This window comes from Macrosteles quadrilineatus, unplaced genomic scaffold (genome assembly GCF_028750875.1).
Source record: "Macrosteles quadrilineatus isolate MER2022 unplaced genomic scaffold, UCM_ALF_1.0 Scaffold_8__2_contigs__length_117827958, whole genome shotgun sequence".
Lineage (NCBI taxonomy): Eukaryota > Metazoa > Arthropoda > Insecta > Hemiptera > Cicadellidae > Macrosteles > Macrosteles quadrilineatus.
Window position 1 is genome coordinate 110,940,563 of NW_026542601.1, and position 17,926 is coordinate 110,958,488.

A 17,926-nucleotide genomic window follows, 5' to 3' on the forward strand; every position below is an offset into this window, starting at 1 on the left:
AAGCCAAAGAAGAGGAAAAGAGGATGGATGAAGGAGTGGTTGAAAAAAGGGGTGAATTTACTCACGAAAGACTGCTGAATGAGCTTCAAATACATGAACCAAGTGACATTCTCAGATTAGACGCAGAACCGATTTTTCTGACAATTAAGTTACCATTGGTTGAGCCTCATATTAAGAAAGTCGATGCAAGGGATGCCATTTAAGTGAGTCAACATTTGTTTAGGCCTATAACTTTATGCTATCTTGCTACAGGAAATTCTTTTGAAGATCTCAAATTCACAAGTTGCACTATTTGAGACATTGGCTATTGAATTGTTTAGAACAAAATGTTTACACAAAAACGACCTAAGTTACCTCGAGCAGATGAATTGGTAGACTGACAGGATATTGCGCAATAGTCCATTAACCCGGCTAGTCGGCATCAAAGTCTATTAATTTGCTTTACAAATCGAATTATTGCATATTGTTTTCTGATTTTGCTATCATGTCGTCATGTGTGATTTTGTTTGTTTAGCATCGAATGTAAACCGCTAAAAGCTGTTTTCACTCCACAAACCTTCCTCCCCTTTCTGTGTTAGTCGCTGCTAGAACTTGGACGCGTCCAAACCACTAATAGGCCTATCTGTATAGGTAACTCAACGAAACTGAAGCTTGATATTAATTATTTAACCCTCTATCTGGCGCTGGTCGATTTTAGACCACTAAAACGTGAGTTCTCAGTGGCGCTGGTCGATTATAGACCAAGATGACATGGGTCGGGTTTTTCTATTATTAAAATATGAAAACAGTTTTAAAACGCAATAAATCTTATACCATTAGAAAGATGAGATTCTGAGGATTCATTTTCATGCATAAAACATTATTCAGTGAGTATTATGTAGCGAGAAACGGTAGTTTGAAAAACTAGAGAGCTCAAAATAGATTTTGGCGGTGGAAAGTTTTGGTCACCTGACTACAAAAACAGCTGTTTTTGGCGATTGTCAATTAAATTGTATACAATATTAGTACATATTCTGAAACTACAATAAATTCCCTACAATTCCCTGTGAATCTATAAGGTTAATTGTAAAAATTTTATTTGTTTTTAAAAATGTCATAAATATTATGTTTTTGTAAAAAAATCTTCAAAATTATACTCCGACGTAAATTTCTCTGACATTTTAGAATTCAACTAAATATAACTATATATTTTCAGAAAGGTCTTTTTATTACCTATTGTACAGTATCATTTCATTTTTTGTTGATGCATTCTATTATTTCCTACGTGACAAAAAGAAATTTGGTAGTTTTTCAAAATCATACGTATGAAGAATTTATTTTTTTATAATTTTATTTTTATGAGTATTTAAAAAACATTGATATTTCTACGTAGGGAATCATATTTCACACAAACTTTACATTTAGATAAAATGTGTAAACAATTATTTTGTGGTTTTCTTGTGGGTTGCTTTTGAAATTTCTAATTTGCATAATCCAAAAATTTGCAAACCTTTTGCTACGCAACCTCCTAAACGCATTGCTAGAAAAAGAATATTTTTATATTATTATATTCTAAATTCATCACTGAAATAGAAAATATATATATGTGTGTACTTATATTCACAAATAAATGTTCTGTGGCAAAATATATGATACCACTACAAAAGCGCCAAAATATACCCGCCACTGGTGAATAAAATGACCGCCAGATCTATGGTTAAATGTACGGCCACTTAGGAATCTCTCCGACAAAAACTGATTGCATTTTCGGATTCAGGGCAAAAAAATTTTTAAGTAACTTAGGGTAAACTTAGACATCTAAAAATTACATCATATCCCAGTGTAGACATATTAAATAATTACCGCTAACCTATGTTTGATTATCTAACTTATCGGATCGATATTTTTTGATCGATAATACCATCGACAAATAACTTTGGCCTAGGGCCTACTTAGACCGTGGAGTCAGAAAGGATTTCAATTAGCCTTTATTTGAAACTAGTTCTAGAATAGCCTTATGTTTGTGTCATAAATAAGTACCATTTTAAAATTTACCATAGATTAAGAAGTTTTCACTAAGAAGTCAAATAAATTACTAGTTTGACAGAACCAAAACAATAAGGTTAGGTTTTCCACTGTAGCCTAAAATTATCAGAGGGAGAGATGACTCTGGAATTCGATCAATACTAAATTACTCATATTCCACACAAATGTATGGGGAATAAAACCGTTTGTTGGTATAGCCTAATGTTAACGAAAAAAAATAATCTAAGAGTAAATTAATTATCTTGCCCATAAAAACATTCATCCAACGTGACACTAGCCTAAATTGATTTAAAGTAGAGGGAAACAACTACACTTAAATTTACCTGAAAGAAGTTTGATGGTTCCAATAACACAAATTGTTCTATAATATCATCACACTTTATGTTTACTTAATCAGCAAACAACAATTTTAAATCTCCATTTCGCATTTACTCCAGAAGGACTATCATCGGCCATGAATCTCTGCATTTCGCATTTCTGATCCTGATCTGAAACTGACTGAACACTGAACTGACAGCGTGACGTCATGCATGAAAACAAAAAACATCAGTTCGAAATCACAGCTGGATGGCCATGTACTGCCATCTACGCTAATATCGTTGCGCTCGAACATGGCTCGTTGGTCTAGGGGTATGATTCTCGCTTAGGGTGCGAGAGGTCCCGGGTTCAAATCCCGGACGAGCCCTAAAATTTTTGTTGCAAAAAACTTGCACGAGAATTCAAGATGCGTTTTGAGCAGGCAGAAAGCTTTATATCATAACATTTTTTATAAAGAATCGATTCATTTATAAAAAAAATTATTTTAAATGTTGGCACAGTCAAACATGGTAGGTACCATATTAGATTGAGGATACTAAATTATTAATTTTATTCCAGCCTCAAAAATTTTGTTTGGTTAAAACCCAAAAACTAGTTAACAAACAAGGTGTTTTACTAAAAAGTATGGAAAAATTTGTATCATGCTATATAAATTGTCGGTTCAATTTCCAGAACAACTTTTTACCAAAAATTCTTGATACGATGTTGTTTATAAAACACAAATGTTTAGCCCACATATGTATAAGATCTTTAATTTTTTCAGTTTTGTATAAGAATTTGAATTTATTAAAAGTTAATTAAATAAATTCAAATGTGAAAAACACGTCCTTATCCTGTGGTTAAAATTGTACCCAAAATGTCTTGAAAAATCAAATGTATTTTTTATCTGTAATTTTGCATCCATTAAGATCTACAGTATTCAGATATTTTATTTTTAAATATTCAAATCCTGTTTAACACAACAAATTCTTCGGTAAGCATTACTCAATTTTAATATCATCAACTATCGAGGCACAACAGATGTTTATTTCCTCTAAAATACTGAAGACAACATTTTGACCTTTTGACAAGACAGAAGAGCTAAGGTGCAAGCAGACGTCCTTGTTTATATAACCAGGAAAGTTACAAGCAATAGTTCCTGAAGGTCATGGGACCATTTCCGGTTTTTCTCTCGAGGCACCCACACTCCATACAAACAACCATAATATTCCAAAGTACTACCCAAGTAGCATAACAATGTTGTTTCAATGTTGTTGTCAACATTTAATCAACATTAATTTAATATTGCCCCAATATTGATCAACGTGGTAACAATATTGTTACAACGTTTTCGTGAAACAAAATACATTGTCTTGACAATGTTGTCTTAATATTTTTCAACGTTGTTTCAATGTTGTTTTCAACATTTAAACAACATTCATTCAATATTGCCCAAATATTGATCAATGTGGTAACAATATTGTTACAACGTTTTCGTGAAACAAAATACATTGTCTTGACAATGTTGTCTTAATATTTTTCAACGTTGTTTCAATGTTGTTTTCAACATTTAAACAACATTCATTCAATATTGCCCAAATATTGATCAATGTGGTAACAATATTGTTACAATGTTTTCGTGAAACAAAATACATTGTCTTGACAATGTTGTCTTAATATTTTTCAACGTTGTTTCAATGTTATATGGAAATATTAAGCCAATATTAAGACAATTTTGAAAAAAAAATTTCGAAATTATCAATTAACAATATTTTGTTAACATTAACAGTATTTTGATTATTGTTTTTACAACATTGTTTAAGTATTTTTGTATCGGCTGTATTATCCTGTCAATATTAAGCTAATATTTTAAAAAATTCACAAAATAATTGTTAAACAATCTAAGTATTCAAAATACTTCGGCCTGCATAAATGCATAATAAAAATGTCAAAACAAAAAAAAACTCATTTTAGGTAATACTCTATTGACTGACAAAACTATTATTAATATATTATTTTATTCTTGAATAACAGTAGGCTATGCTATTTCATAAAATCTGCAAAAAGTATTTCTGTGGAATATTGTTGACATAAGTTATGTATATTTATTTCAAGAAAAAGGTAAAATATAACGCCACAATTTAAAAATATTTTGTTTATTCTTTCACAAAGCCCAGAATATACATTTTTTATAGAAGGTCAAATCACAAAAGTAAAAGAGACCAAAAAAACCAAGCGAACAAAATATTCTTATAATATATCAAATCTGTAAACAAAAGTAAATCACTTTCAAGATTTAAAAATTAATAACTGCAGGCTCAATGTATAGGCCTAGTGATTGTTGAAAAGTGTTTATATCTTCGCTGACATCTCCATAGGCCCGATTCTCTTCGACTGTAGCGGCATCCTTCCCTTTCCTAAAAAAAAGTCTTTGTGTCAAGTTTATTTTGCATGGGAATTGGGAGTATCTGAAAGTATAGAACAAGAACAGCTGCTATTTCATGTTGTTGAGGGTTGGATAGAGCTTATGAAGTACATCAGGCATGTTTGATCTATGTTCCACGCTCTCACAATTTTTATTTCAGCTAATACTGCGGTTTCATTGTGGACGAAATGAGAGTAAAAAAATGAAAAAAAAAATATAAAACCTAACCGTCATAAACTAACATAACTAACCAAACTTGCTAATAATATAAAAAGAGATATAAGATAAAAATCTAATGAAGGTTTACTACCTATTCGAAAAAATTGTTCTGTTCATAAAATAAAATTATAAATGCCTCAATTTCTAACAAAAAATGAAGTAATCACATTCTAAGCAAAATCTTTAACAAAAAGTTAGTGTCACTGGAGGGATTCAAACTGGATAACTCTTAGACATCGTTTGAGTACTCTATCCACTACACAACATCGATAGTTGAACTTCGTATCGTTGCGCTAATGGTGTTCTCTCAAGAGAAGAGAGTGACGTCAGACCGTGACAGCCAATAGAATGTTCTCATTTCGTCCGTATTGAAAACCGCAGCTGAAATAAAAATTGTGCCTCATGGCCCTGGCCCACTTTAAAATAACTATTTTAAGGTTAAACGTAGCCTCGGAGATTGTTAATGGTTTGCAAGGTCTGTAATTTAAATACTCCCTTTTCCACTATTTTCTCCACTGTCAAAAAATTTTTGCATATTACCATTGACTAAATTGTTGAATAGGAGGGCCTACTTGTATTAATAGCCAAATATAATACAAGACCTATATTAACCTATATTATGTATGAAAGGCATGTATTAAAAAATTTAGTTAGGCAGAGATAGAGTCAGAAGAGAGTATAAAGGCTTATTTATTTACTCTTATACAAGCTTCAAATTATCTAGAAATATTTTAATATTGCTATTTATTGCCTTATTTTTAGTTAATGAAAACAAAAACTCAACATAAACAATGCGGTAGGCTGTTGTAAAATTAGTCATTCGAGGAACGATTTCCTAAACATACAACAAAACCAAAAGCTATTTTAGCGAATTTCCCTATAGGGAAGTAGCTATTACCGTAGGTCTCATGGTAAGACTTAGGCCCGGGACCGATTTACTTTTTCATTTTAATGTCCCCAGAGGCCAAAAACACCATTCGTTCAAATTTTTATATATGTATATATATATAGGTATAGCCTATATATATATATATATATATATAGATTTATATATATATATATGTGTCCGTGAACACGATAACTTGAGTAGTTTTTATCCGATTTTGATGAAATTTGGTTTGAAGGTGTAAGGCGGGATAAACTTGAATGAGTTCGCGATCCAGCATGATCGGACCATGGGAACAGGGTTTTATGGGGGGTTTTATGGGGTAAAAATTGGGTTTTCTCACTTCTTACCCTCAAAACACGAAATTTCCCAATTTTTCTCTAAACCTTCTTAAAGAGCTTAAAAAAACAAACAATTCAGTATATCAAAGTGTTTTTGTACGGTTATTGGTTACGGAGAAAACTAAAAAAATGGTAAATTTAAAATGGAGAATATTGTAAAATGTTGTAGTTTGCTTCTTTATGGATATACAGGGTGATTGATATAAGTGTGCCAGCCGTTTTATTCGAAAACTATAAGAGATATCAAAAAAAGTTAAATGGTAAGTGCCTTGGATTTTTTATTTAAAAAATTGTAGTCAAGTCGAAAAAATTATTTTAGCCGCCATTCTTCCAATACGGCCGCCAGCTTTGATTTTTCTTACGGAACACCCTGTATTTTATGATGTATTCCGGTAGAAAATGTAATTTTAAGACAATTTTATTCTTGTTATTTTTTTCATAAACCTATCCGTTTCAAAGATAATGATGGTTTAAGTTTTGAAATTTTGGCATGAGAAAGTTTCAATAAAGGCCTAAGCAAGCATGCCAGCTGTTTTATTCGAAAATTATTGAAAATTTCACAACTTTAAACCATTATTATCTTTGAAGCGGTTAGGTTTATGAAAAAAATTACAAGAATGAAATCGTCTTAAAATCATTTTCTACCGGAATACATAATAAAATACAGGGTGTTCCATAAGAAAAATCAAAGTTGGCGGCCATATTGGAAAAATGGCGGCTAAAATAATTTTTTTGACTCGACTACAATTTTTTTAATAAAAAATCCAAGGCACTTACCATTTAACTTTTTTTGATATCTCTTATGGTTTTCGAATAAAACGGCTGGCACACTTATATCAATCACCCTGTATTTTGTTCAAACTTGGCAAATTTATTTATTTTATAGTAAGCTATCAATATTTTACTAAAAACACACTACTTTATTAGTTTCCTTGTAGCAGCAAACCTAGGTACTCGTTTAACCCAATGTTATTTAAATAGATCAATTGAAAATCAATTCGGACAAATGGAAATTCGCTTAGACGGCAGGTTTGCTGCGGCGGGGGTATTTTGCCATTTTATCAAACCGTATATAGGCCTACCAATATATTTTTCAAACCGGTAGTCAATATATTTCTTGGCTACCGTACTTCAAACATTAGGTGTCAGAGAGAATCTAACTTTATTTTTTTTTTTTTTTAGTGAAATGATCAAATTTGTTTAATCTTTTTAAGAGGTTGAGCAAATTTGCGTACAAAAACGCCACGTACTATCGGTTCAATAACGAAATACTAAGTATTTATATTATTTCGGACCAAATAGGCTCGATTCAATCGATTAATGGTTGAATGAATACATATAATGAACACTGTTACCGTACCGCGACAGTACGAAGTGCTGCCATCGGTGTTCGAGGTGAAGTGGATAGTGTTCGGCTCATAATCAAATACTTATCAGACCGAATCCCACCGGTGACACTAACATTTTGTCAAAGATTTTGCTTAGAATGTGATTACTTCTTAACTGTACATCTTTTTTTAGAATTTGAGGCATTTAAGTTATAATTTTATTTTATGAACAGAACAATTTTTTCAATAGTAAACCTTCATTTGATTTTTTCATTAACAGCATGTTTGGTTAGTTAGGTTAGGTTATGACAGTTTGCGAAATCACATGGCGTTTTTAGACAAAAAAGTGCTCACCTTGATAGCCTACCTAGTTTTTACCATCTGGTTAGCCTACTTTACTAATCGATCTTGGCTGAGATTACCTACAACGTAGCCTCATCAGACACAACACTCCCTATGATTATTAATACATGTTTTGTGATTTGTTTAATCTAGTCAAACGATAGGCCTAGCCATACAATATGATATAAAGCAATTATTAATATTTAGACAATTACATGCAATTGATACTGTCATGAAAGCTTGAAAAGCACAAGTCAGTCATACAACAGTAAAATATGATACATTAAAGCAAAATAAGTTAATAAGTTCATTGTACTAAAAACCAAATAAGAGTACTGATAGCTATATTTTAGAAAAAACATCATGCAAGATTACCTAATAGAGCTAAAGTCCGCTTTGAAAAATCTTTAAGTCTGTAAAAGGGCCTTACAATACAATCAACCATGCATACATCACATTCTTAAAACTATCTAGGCTAACATGCTGAGCTGACAGAGGAAATCAATTGAAAAGGTCAATTACCTGTAGCTTCAAAGGATGTTAGAAACTTGGTCAGTCTTGTGTAGAGTCTACTGATTTTATTTTGACCTCGTGCCCCATGGTTTTATACGTGCCTGCGTGCCTGTGAAGAATGAGAGAGTTTAAGTTAAGGGATTTTTGTATTTATGAAACTTAAGACACCTGCAAAAATGTACAGGTTGATTACTGTTTGAATTAGGCTTTAATTACTGCGCCATATTCATAAGCAGTGCGACTAAGTTAAAACAAACAAATAAGAATAGCCTATATAAAGTACAGCAAACCTTGATCGGAACAGAACAAGTTAGGCCTACCAACAAATTAATGTAAGTTAGTTAGGGGTACTTTCCTGCTAGAGAGACATTCATTATTATTGATGATTTTACGATCTTAGTTTTGGTTAACGAAAACAAAAACTCAACATAAACAATGCGGTAGGCTATTATAATATTAAAGAGTAATTTAATGGTACTGTACCTATTAACTAAAATAACAAAACCCAACTACACTGATGTAAAGTGAAATGTAAAGTGATGATGTTAACGACTGATATTTTAGTTTAAAATATCTTTTTAGTCTAACATAAAACTGATATTAGGCTACTGTAGTTGTAATGGTAAGTTAGTGGTTGAAATTAACTTAGTAACTTAACCCTCCAAGTGTCTCTACTTTTGGTCTTAATGTTCGCCCATTTATTGCGCAATCGCAGGGTTTTATTAAAATGTATCTTAGAAACTTAAAAACAATGTAAAGTAAGTTATACTGTTTTATATATCATTTTGTTTGGAAAATTATGGGCTTCAAGGTAGGCCCTAACATATAAAACATTACAAAAAAAATTTCAACAATTTTTGTGGGGTTAAGTTAACATTTCTCAAAAATTATAAAATAGGCTAAATGAAAAAAAAAATATGTTTGCGCTCAATAAGTTGTTATAATTTATCGGTCTACAAATATCTTAAAATAGCCACTTTGTTCAGAATTTTATGAGGATTCCAAAAATATAATAATATAAGGAAGTAGATTTGAAAATAAATAAGTTAAGTTATGGGCAAAAAACCGATTTCGGTACATAGCGTTTAGCTAAGAATGCATAGCCTAACCATAGCTAGGAATCTGGCTGATAATTTACATCAATATCACTACCTACTTCTTCAGGATCATCAACCAGCCCTTCAAAATCACTTAAATCTTCTTATAATGCGCCACGTATATCACTACTTTTGATTTTAACACTAAAACAATGATAAACGTAATAAAACACATCAGTCATCGGTGCGAGGTTAACCAAGCTGTTTACAAATACGCACGTCAGCTGTCTGCTACAATATTTTCGGAACTAAAATGAAGAAACAGACATCAGGAGAAAGCTCTGAATCTGCTGAAAAAAATGATACCTAACTCGATCCAGTTCAATCCGATTCAGCCAGTCCCAGAGCCGTCGCCGTAAACAGTGTTTGTGAGTCGCAAAAGCGACACATAACACCACAGCGGGTGTGTTATGAGTCGCTTTTACGACACATAACACTCGGAGGGTTAAGGTAGAGCCTATCGTAAAATCAATTTAGGCCCTAGCATAAAAGTTCTTTTAGGTTTTAAATAACATATGTACCGGTATTGTTATTCTGCCTCGTGCCTGTGAAGAATGTGTGTTTAAGTGCTTTTTGTATGCAAGAGACAAGCAAAAATGTACAGGTTGGTTACTGTTTGAGTTAAGTTCAAATTACTGCCATAACGTAATCATAAGCAGTGTGACTAAGTTAAGTCATAACAAACACAAGAATAGCCTATAAGTTAAAGTAAAGCAACCTTGACCGGTACAGAACAAGTTAGGCCTGCTACCAACGAATTAAATAAGTTAAGGCTAAGTTAGTTAGGTACCTATGAACTAAAATAACACAGATACCCAACTAAAGTGATACGGTAATGTTAACAACTGATCTTTCAGTTTTAAAATAATTTTAGTATAAGCTTAACTTTTAACTGTTAAGGCTACTGTAAGTAGTTGTAAGTTTTAATGGTAGGTTAAGCTACTTTACTTTAGAGGTCGAAATTAGTGTAGTAAAATCGATCAATGCAGGCCCTAGCATTATAATTATTCTTGGGATTAAATAACTTATGAAGTTGTTCCGCTTATAAAAAGGCCAACGGTAACTTAATGTAGGTTAGGCCTAGGCCTATTTTAAATTTACAAATTATTGACCAATTCATAGGATAATTAAATTGTAGCCTACTTTGAAGTTGTAAATTGGCTTTGGTAGCCTATGTAACATAAGTTTAGGTAAAATAATATTGACATCCTAGGCTAAAATATGTCAAAGGTTAAACTGCAATGGCAAAACAGGAAACGCATTTTCGTCTAAATTAAGGTTAGGTAAAAAAGATGTGAGATGATTCAAGCCTTGGAGATGATTAACTTATAACTTCAATTTTCTGGGCAAATGCATTCACAATGATCTCAATGATTAGGCTAGGTTTTACTTTTTCTTTCAGCATTCAAATGAGATTTTTTTGTTTGCTTATAAATATTAGCCTTATAGGCCTAACTTATTTAGCCTACATAGCCTTGCATACTATCACACTTACATATTTTATTTGTGTGTTAACAATCAATCTTAGCAGTCGGTACTGCATTTGTAGGTTAAAAGATTTTAATAAATTAGGCTTGGCTCTATTAAGTTACGACTAGAGTGCAAGCCTAGCCTACTTTGATAATATGTAACTATGAATGCAAAACTTAACTTGATAACAAGATGCACTTACCTTGAAGCTGGTATCTCAAGTTGACCACCATTAAAAAACTGTATTCAGCCGTAAATAATTGTATTATTATACATCAGAATCTCAAATCAAAGGGAAAAATACAATCATTGCAACATGGTGTGAAGTGAAATAAAAATTACGAGATTGAGACTAGGACTAGAGATGATTGATTGAAATGAAAGATGCTCTGGAGCTGCCGTGCCGAGTGCCGATGATGGAAGATGAGATGAAGAAGATGGATGCTACCATGCTAGATGCTAGCTAGCTACAGTAGCTAATAGATCCATCCGCGCGCGTTTTAATGGCGCGCACAAGAAAATAGTTCTAATTTAAATTGAAGATATTTTTGTTTCTACCCGTTTGGGTAGAACTTTTATTTTAGTATTTTGTTTTTAGCATCAACCTTATTCCCTTTATTACTTAATAAAAGCCTAGTTTATATTTATTTTGATTTTCTGGATGAGCTGAGTCCATAAACAGTTTTCAATCTTATTAATGTTGTTTCAATGTTGAAATAAAAATTATTTCAACATTATTCAATATTGACAACAATGTTTTCAATAAATGTTGATCAATGTTGGGAAAATAATGTGTTAATGTTGAAATAATGTTTTTTCAACATTAATCAATATTATCAAACAATATTTTCATAAAACGTTGATCAATGTTGGGAAAATGTTGCTTCAACATTAAAACAATATTCTCAGAACAATATTGTTGACAATGTTAAGCAACATTATTTCAACATTTTAACAATATTGTGTTGCTACTTGGGTACTATTAGTATTTTTTTAGTATCATTCTACTATAGGGCCTACTGCTTGTAGTATATTTAGTACCGTCATTGACTATTATATAGTCAATGGTACCGTACAAAAATTTTATCTGTGGCTCAACTATACTTAACAGTTACAATTATGTCAATGTCGCTGGGATATTTATATTTCCGACCAATAATATATTTTTTATAAAAAAGAGTTGTTAAATAATTTTGAGGTGTATTTAAATGTGGAACTTGAATTAACCATACTTTTTATCTCAGTGAAAATGTTTATACTGATCAATCTTACAAAAATATTTTGGGTTTTACGAGAAGTACTTTACCCTGTTCGATAAATTGTCAAATTCCTTGAGTTTCTAATATTATATTAATCTTTGGGTAAAGCAAGTATAATTTGTGTTGCTGTTACTACAAAATTACAAAAATACAGATTTAGAAAAATCTTGTATGTTAATTTACATAGTTCCGATCAAATTTATTTTTAAAATATTCAAAAAAATAAATAAAAACACCGTGGAGGAAACTATAGTTCTTTAATTTATTTTTGACATTAAATACCATTTGATTGAAGACTTTAGTTTTCTGCAATTAAGATACATAAATGTGCCTTTTAAATACGCAAACTTCTTTTATACCATAGAAATAATCACCCATTTTTTGGAACACAATTGAGGGTATCTTTTCAAATTCAATGTACCTAATTGAATGATTCTTATAAATTGGAGGTTATCAAACTAAACCTTTTCCATTTGTGGAGACAAGTATAGGTTGATTGAAAGAAACACATATATAAATATACTTTATCACAAGACAATACAAATATAAAGTCAACAGCATTTTATCAACATGTACAATACTGAGAATATTATCTTACAGTCATATGAACAGAGTGAATGATGATTTTATACATTTCAATGAGCTGATAAATTTATGTGTAGCTTCCTATTTGATGCAATCAGTCTGATGAGATTACTCATTAATAAATCGTAAAGCAAAATTGACAGTTGATAAAGTGAAATGAATGATTAAACATTACTCATAGCCAAAGCATCGATAATGTTTCTGAGAAATGTAGTCTTTATTCATTGAGTCTATCAGTCGTTTATTCTACTATGAAATAAATAAACAAATTCCAATCAAAAACAAAATTTAACTAAAATAATATCTATATATTAATAGGCAAGCTTGTTTCTTAAAAACCTTTTTTCTCAGCTCGTGTGCATCACAGGGAAGATCTACGCATAAACGTAAAATAATAATACAGGAGAAATATATTTTTCTTTATATGTGCAGAATCCCTTTATAAATTAAGATAGGCCCAAAAATAAGCACGAAAAATGAATTTGAAATTTGGAAAAAATTAACATGGGCCTTAGCACATTGTTCGTTTAGCTTACCAGCCATGACTGCGCGTGCTATGACCGTGCCAAACATGATCGTGCTATGAAGCACAAAGAACTTGCCGGTGGTATAACCGCGTACATGGCTTCCGCTAGTTTCAACTTCGGAGGCATAGTAAAGAAGAAATATCTGCAGTATTTTCTGGCGGACAGAGCAATTGTCACCGTTTATAAAAGACTATTCTGTATTAAAAACAACAAATCCTATGGAGAACTAAATTTGGAGGAACTTTGTGATTTTGATCATAATTCGTTTATTGACTCTTTAACTGATTCAGAAATTTTAGAAGCTTACCAACTCCATCATGGAGAATATCAGTCGCCAGAATACATTGCTGCTGGCGTACTGTTTGAAGAAAAGGCAAGATGTTCCTTTCATGTTGATTTAGCGAGTACCGTTCAGCAGATGATCCATAAGAAGATAGATAACCCAATAGAAAAGATAACTGCAGCAACTTCATGGGCCAATGAAAATAAGGCTGGAGAAATTGAGCATCCACAAAAATTTTCAACAACAAAGATTCAAGCTGGACCGAAATTGGTGGTTAAAGATGAAGACATCAATGATGAAGATTTTGAGAATTCTCAGATAAGTGAAACTGAGATAAATGAGATTCAGGCATCTCTTGAAAGTATAAAAGATGATGAATCCTTCAATGAAATGTGTCTTCGAGAAAAGAAGATGAAAGAAGTCATTGATTCTAAAGTTCTGAACATTGACTATTGCGATGAAAAGCCTACCTTCACAAGACAAAGAGAGCTTTTTCTGAATACGATGCTGACTGCATCGAGCTCTGCAAGATTGATGCTGCTGTCTGCATCTACAGTCCTCCCCATAGTGGGAAGTCAACCTATGTGAATGGAAGATATGGCTATCTGTTTGACACAGATGAATTGTTTCACACACCGTTAACTGATAATGTGAAACAGCTAGCAGTCAACGGGATCATCACTAATCGACCCGAGATGGGAAAATGTGCAAGAAAGTCCATCGCCATCGTTTCGTCAAAGCGGAAATTCATCGAAAGATGCCTGAGAAGAAACTTGTGACCAGGAGCAACGTGGTATGAAGATATTTTGAACCAGTTGCACCATTACACTGTTGTTAAGTTAACGAACAGGAGTGTAGCCTCAGCACTCGATGTCATCTAATGCCCTGGTATTCAGACTAGTATTTTAACTAGGCTACCCTAGTATCCAGAAAGTCCTTGCTTAGTTGACCTTATCACTAGATGAAATCGAGTGCTGAGGCTACACTCTTGTTCGTTAACTTAACAACAGTGTAATGATGCAACTGGTTCAAAATATCTTCATACCACGTTGCAGTGGTTGCTACGAATTTAATGGTAATCAAGGTTCAATTTGTTAGACATATTAATGGTAAATTTTAAGTGTAAAATGTTTAATTTGAAAATGTGGACAGTAATTAAAAAAATATTGTGTTAAAATGTAATTTATTTTCCAAATAACTTTCAATATTAATCTGATTTAAATCATCAAATAAATAATAATCAGGTACGATAGTAAATTCTCATCCAAAATCTAATTTGCATGTTTTTAACATAAGGCTTTGTTTCAAAACAGGCTTTTATTTAATGTACAATGAGTTGTTAGAAAAGAAACTTAATGTAATTTGAATTAAATCTGCCAAGAAGTTTATGAAAGAGCAAATGCAGGTGATATATAGACATTTAACAGTAACAAACTTTTAATGTTTTCCCACCATTAGCTAAATAAATGGTTTACTGCATGGGTTAGTTCTTACACATTGATATCCAGAATTGTTACAAAAAGTTTTAAATTAACTTACAATCAAGAAACAAGGCTTTTTTCTTCCCGATTATTTGACCTTTGCCATACAACACAGAGGCGAGTTATACCTAGAACATAGTGGTATGTTTTATAATGAAAATCAGCAACCATCGACTAAATAATGTGTAACAATTAACAATGGTAAAAGAATAATCGGGACGGAAAAGATTAAGGTGAAACAATTACTCCCCTAGCCATTGTCAGTGGCTGTGAAGCTGTTTCTGTCACAACAATAAAAATATATATGTAGCTTAAAAAAACTTGTTCTTCATTAAACTAAAATTTTGGGGATTCAGAGACAATTACTGTATTCAGCCTGAACATAAAAAAGATAAAAGAATTTAATTGAATATGTATAGAGAGAGAATTTATATTGTATTTATTAGTTGGTTTCTGATGAAACATAAATTATTTTTGTCCACATTTTTGTAACGAATAATTAAACTTAACATATTATAAAATAAAACTTAACATACAGTTGTGTTAGAAAAATATATTAGTCTACTCAACTAAAATTTTACTAGTATTTATAAGTAAAAAGCCTTTGTAAGTCCTATTTACAAATCGGGTAGAAAACTCTCGAAGCTAAGACGGCACAAGAAATATAAACTTTTATGACATTATATTTTAAAAGCTTACTGCTTGGTTCAAAACCGAAAATGTCACATTTTTCATTCAGAGATAGTACTTAGGCCCTACAGTACTGTACATTTATTTTGTCTATTATAATAAATGTTGACATTTTATTCCCATAACAATATTGGAGGCATGTGTAGTTGTGACGAAATTGTGCTACAACTAATTCAAACATGATTTTGACAAAAGCAATTACTACAAAATAATTATGTAACTTGTCACTCTAAAATCACCTCTGAAAATTAAGTATTTACTTACAATCCAGTATAGTCATATTTAAATAATTCCCAAAGCTTAAATCACTCTAGTGGGCCATAATAACCGCATAAGACATAAGAAATTAGTTTAATATTAAAACATTAACTCGTCAAGTTTAAATTACTTAAAAGTATTTCTTTATTCCTAACATTTTGTTTTTTGACAGCTCAGCTATTTCATGGGTTAAAGAGATGATTTTTGTGTTAAATGATTCCTTAATTAATAGAATTTTTTTTAATTAATTATAAGTGGTTAAAACAATTAAACTTTTCTAAGGGAGGTGGCACAAACAAATAAATAATGTGTGAAAATTGTGCTATGTTTTTTTTTGTAAGTGTGAAGTAATAAATAAAAACAAAACAAAAAATAACAATTACAGTTTTTAAAACTCAAAGAAATTCATGAATTTGAGTTTTTATTCATATTTCTTTGAGTTTTAATAAACGGTAATTGTTATTTAACACAGTATTGATTTTATTTATTACTTCACACCCGCAAAAAAAACATTGCATGGATTTTAAACATTATTTATTTTTTATGCCATATCCATTAGAAAAGTTTAATAGTTTTAACAACTTATAATTACAAAAAATTCTATTAATTAAGGAACCATTCAACGCAAATGAGATGATATTACCTAATCCATGAAATAGCTGAGCTGTCAAAAAACAAAATGTTAGCGGTTATTATGGACCACCCTTTATATGTAACAATTAAAATACTGACAGGTGAAAATAATATCTGGATTACAACAAAATAAAATAAATATTTTATACGTATTATACAACTACTAAACTTAATACTGAAACAATTACTAAACTAGAATAGTAATTAAAGGTGTCAAAATGATCACAATTATTCATTGACTACAATCTACAATGCTTTAGTAACCCTCTGAACCTCAAAGTATGAGATATCAGATAAAACATTTACATACAATTATATGTGCAATCAAAACTCAATAATGACAGCTGAACACCAAGTCTAGAATGAATACGCTAGGGAATTTGTATAATCAGCATTGCCCGGCTGGGTAGCTGAGTGGTTAAAGAACTCGCCCAACAATCAAAAAGTCGTCCCGATCTTGAGAAAAGTCAGTATCTTTTTGATGGTTCGAAACTGGACCCAGCTGTTCCTGATCATTGGGCCAATAAATGATCCTGACTGATAAAACAGCTGATCTTAGTCAGTTAGTGTTATCTCTCCTGTCAAAAAAATCAAAGTTGTGTTTTAGTCGCCTCTATTATCAGTTATCATGTAGAACAACTTACATGAGGCCCAACTTAATAAATTGTAAACATCTCAGATGGAAGTTGACAAAACAGGTTGTCATAAAGAATTGCAACTGTGATTAAAATGTTTCTAACTACTGGCATTATTTAACCAAATTAAAATCAAAGAGGTTAAAAGGGTTAACTCAGCTATAAACCAACATAAATATCAAAAAATATCTATGCAGGATGACATTAAAGGTGATAAATATTTTGTAGGGTTCATGTTCAAATCAGAAAGTTTTAAATGTAGTCCATCAGGATTAAATTTAACAATTTCAGACCAACAATTTTAGTAAAAGAATATTAGACAGTATAACACATTTTTAACCGTACCATTCAATTGTTGGTGTCATGGCTGATCAATTTTAAACATACCTACAATTGTTTTTCCTGGCCCTGCAAAAAATGCCATGTAAAAGTGTATAGAAAATAACATAAACATTTTATTTATTACAACATTTCATAACATTAATATTATAAAGGTTATATTATTTATTTACATGAGGTTAAAGATTTAATGTACAAACCGAACAGGCATTAAATATTGCTAATGTGTATGTACAACTAATTCTACAATCTAATCCACAATCCTTTAACGTAGTTTATTTTGTTTTGATCAT

At 31.4% G+C, this 17,926-nt stretch overlaps 1 protein-coding gene, 1 long non-coding RNA gene and 1 other non-coding gene across 3 annotated transcripts in view; 1 reads left to right on the top strand and 2 right to left on the bottom strand.

Annotated features, from left to right (window-relative positions):
• Window positions 1–2,465, bottom strand: part of LOC129000660 (multiple epidermal growth factor-like domains protein 8) — a 40,328-nt gene extending 37,863 nt beyond the window's left edge. Inside the window, exon 1 of the mRNA XM_054427622.1 lies at window positions 2,349–2,465. The gene's annotated coding sequence lies outside the window, so the exon portion shown is untranslated. The remainder of the gene's footprint in view (window positions 1–2,348) is intronic.
• A 173-nt stretch (window positions 2,466–2,638) lies between these two features.
• Window positions 2,639–2,710, top strand: Trnap-agg (transfer RNA proline (anticodon AGG)). The gene has a single exon. It is a non-coding gene; the product is annotated as a tRNA-Pro (tRNA).
• A 1,893-nt stretch (window positions 2,711–4,603) lies between these two features.
• LOC129001693 (uncharacterized) lies at window positions 4,604–11,346 on the bottom strand. Its single transcript, XR_008491483.1, has 3 exons — window positions 11,146–11,346; window positions 8,386–8,485; window positions 4,604–4,739 (listed from the first exon to the last, which is right to left on the bottom strand). It is a non-coding gene; the product is annotated as an uncharacterized LOC129001693 (long non-coding RNA).
• Between the last annotated feature and the right edge of the window lie 6,580 nt (window positions 11,347–17,926).